We start from the raw sequence: 4034 nt of genomic DNA on the forward strand, positions 1-4034 counted from the left end.
GTATGTCTCCCAAGAATCCCGAAGAGATTGAGGTAATGAGACAGATTCCCTATGCCTCAACCGTATGGAGCATCATGTATGTCATACTGTGCACTCAGTCTGACATTGCTCAGGCAATGAGTATGGTAAGTAGATATTAATCTAACATAGGACAGGAGCACTGGACAACTATGAAAAATATATTGAAATACTTTCGAAGGATAAAAGAGTTTTATCTGGTGCTCGATGGTAGTTCACTACAGATTGTAGGGTATACCGATACTGACTTCCAGTCAGACCAGATGGTAGAAAGTCTACATATGGTTACATCTTTATGATGGGGTCTTGTGTAGAAAGAAAAATAATCCACGACCCAAGCCAAGCACATTACCATAAGTGAAGCTGCATAATGGATGAAGTTGTTCATCCTGGAATTAGGAATTCATCACATCACCCATTGCATTGTTGTGTGACAACACTAGGTCTACGGTAGATTGTTGTTAGAAGTTAGCATCAAAAGAGAATGTGGCAGACCCATTGACTAAGCCATTGATACAAAAATTGTTTGAGAAACACGTGGATAGTTTGGGATTGAGGCTTGTACCTGATTGGACCTAAGTGCAAGTGGGAGCTATTAGACAATGTATGCCCTTACCTCCAATCAGATTGATGTACTAGTGCATTTATTGTAAATGACTAATAATACATAATTGATTCATGTTATATTATGATATGTTTTTGTGTAATATTCTTAAATTGGACACTTATGAGACTCGTGTTAGTTTAGAATCCTGAAAGCCATTAGATAGACTTGGGGAGGTTAATCCTGCCAATGCTAACACTAATGTGCTACTAAAAAGGTTGAGGTGGCTTATTTCGACTGTTGGGGTGAGACCTGAAGCACATGTAGTGTGCATTTGATTGAAACTCTGAACTGGACCATTTTTCAGTTATAATTTGGACCTTGGAGATAGATGGGAAAAACTGAAAAGTTACTCCTAACCCCTAGACTCAATTATGGTACTACACTAGGTGTTGGATTGGACTGTCTTTGATATGCCAATCAGTGAGATCCTTAGAGGAGGTCAAAACCTAGGTATGTTGGGGCAGTTCGAGAATTCACCTGAGTGTGTGATCATAATAAGAGTATCAACCCCTTTGTCAGACAAAGCGATTGATCAGGGAATGCACTATCTCTGATGGAAACCTAAACTATCGGTAGTTGATTTCAAATTTGTTGAGATTTGTTTTTGCAAAATATATTTATATAGAGATATACATATATATATATATATATATATATATAAAACATTTTTGCAAACATTTTGTGAAACCATAATATGTGTATATATATATATATATACACATATTATGGTTTCACAAAATGTTTGCAAAAATGTTTTAAATTCCGGGATTCATGTGAGTAGAGAGTGCAACATTGTACTTTGCAACTGAGGGAGAGGTCATCTCTTATCGGGCAATGTTTGATCTTTACGGGCAGAGAGGTTAAGTGTAAAACCATTTAGGGCTTTTACCTGATGGGCTAATCTCACATCTACCCACAGTTCTTGGGCCTTCATAAAATGGCTAGACCCAATGACTATTTAGTGTAAATGTTGGACCCATTAAGTGTCCATACTGATGAACTCAGGGGTTCACTGTATTCATCAGTGAATTTGGCCAGGCCTTGTAATAGAGGCTAGGCTGAACCCATGTGGCTTATGTGGAGATCTATGATAGGGTCTCTCGCCCTACAAAGAGAGCCAAGCTAAACAACATTGAAGGGAAATGAGCTTGAAAGCTTAATGGGCCTAAAGCCCAATTCGAACTGGGTTTAATTTGATTAATTAAATAGGGGGCAAATTTGGGTATGGATTAGTAGATAAGGATAAGAGGATAATTCTTATCCACTTAAAGAGTCCAGATCAAAATAAAGATTTGGAATAGGAAACCTCTAATTGGATTAGGACAAGCTCATCTTGATCTGTAAATAAGATAAGGGATAAGCCTTATCACTTAAAGGGTCCAGATCCAAATAAAGATTTGGATCAAGAAACTCCTAATTAGATTAGGAAGCTAACCCTTTAAGGATTATATAAAAGGAGGAGGGCAAACTGGAAAAAAGTTACATAGTTTTATAGTTTTCGGCGTTCAGTTCTCACCCTCTGCTCTTGTCGCCCTACCCTGTTCGTTCTCCAGTTCTTGGAGTGATCAAGATTGGATATTGATATTGATTCTTGCTGGAAGAGTCAATCTTGAAGCTGTACACACATCCCTGCTTGGTTCTTGCTGAAGAATTGGGGTTCTTGTTGAAGAATCTCCTTGCTGATCTTGCCTAATCACCCTAAGTTGTGTCATCTTCAATAGAGGAAGGATTTGGTAACCTCTTTGGGCATGAACAACTACATTGGGAGGAGTTTCTTGTGTGGATTACGTATCAGGTATTCCTCTCCCTAATCTTAGTTTCAGATTTGGTTCAGTTTGTTTTAAGAATGAACCTTGAAAATTATAGTTTTTCTAAATCAGGGAATAGGATTCCCATATGGGAGAAAGAAATTTTTGAAATTTCGCCAGCCACCCTGCATGGTTTGGCCATCCATATGATGAATCTCCCTACCCTTCAATTTTTTGTTTAATATGAAATATATATAATATTAATGCGTATTGAATTAAATTCTATATTTTTATTTTTATTATTTAATTTATGAGATAATAAAAATTATTTATATGCCAAGAGGAAATGTAATTCCAATATATTGTTTGAACACTGGTTTTTAATATTGTAGTCAAATCAATTATTTATATATAATATATGTGTTATTTATTATTTATTTATAACTATATTATTTATATTGCATTTTTGTATGCCTTTTACATGATGGAAATAGTTGAAAAAATACTTAAATTTTTTGTTTGTTTATTTCAACTGTTATATTTTCTTTTTTTTTATTTAATAATTTATTATTTTAAAAAAATCAAATCGGATCGTATCATATTCGAATATCCGACATCTTGATCAGATTTGAATTCGAATCAATATTTATGAGATCTAGTCGAATCTTTAGATCATATCAGATTTGAATATTTAAATATGATATGATCTGTTTGCATTCCTACCAATCCACTTGCCTACGATGACCTAGATAATTAAATTATTATACCATTTGACATGGTTAGTCGGGTGGTGCGTTAAATATTAATGCTATTTATTTTTTATCCTAATTAAATTATTCTCATTAATCACACTTTTTTATATGATTAATATATAATATTATAGAATGTATCCAAAATTATAGATAAATTTCTACATTTTTCTAAAATTTTATGTATTTTATTATTTAATAATAACATCATGTGTTGATCCATTTGACATGGATAGTTTAACCACTAATCCACCACTTGGATAGAAAAACCATTTTGCTTTTTTGGTTGATTTTAAATCATGTATTCTACTTTCATCATGATAAAAGTAATTCTTATTTTCACATTTATTGTTGTTTAATATGGTGAATATATAATAATAGAACTATATCAAAATGCTTTATACAAAGCTTATATTTTTCTTTAAGTTTATGCATGTATGTATGTATGTATGTATGCATATATATTTAATATTAATTACTTAGTTATGACATCATATAAATTAACCCATTTGACCTGGAAACTTAGATCATTGACTTACCTACCATCTAGATATGGAAATGATTTCATTTTCAAACTGGTTTTTTGCATTTCATTTATATCATTGATAAAATAATTATTGTTTATCAGACTTATTTTGGTTTATATTATTAGTATATAATATTATAGACGTGCCCAAAATTGTTTTCTATTTTTATACTATTCTATTTAAAAAATATATTTTTAATTATACATCATGGGTTAACCTATTTGACCTGAAAGGTTGAACCACTAACTCACCCCCTAGATAAGAAGATGGTTTAATTTACCATCAGTTTTAAGTTGTATATTTTATGTCCATCATTAATAAACTTTTGTTTACTTTATCATACTTATTTTTTAATAAGACAAATATATAATAATAGAAACATGTC

This window comes from Nelumbo lutea, chromosome 1 (genome assembly GCF_056320005.1).
Source record: "Nelumbo lutea isolate HS-2025 chromosome 1, American lotus-T2T, whole genome shotgun sequence".
NCBI classification, from domain to species: domain Eukaryota; kingdom Viridiplantae; phylum Streptophyta; class Magnoliopsida; order Proteales; family Nelumbonaceae; genus Nelumbo; species Nelumbo lutea.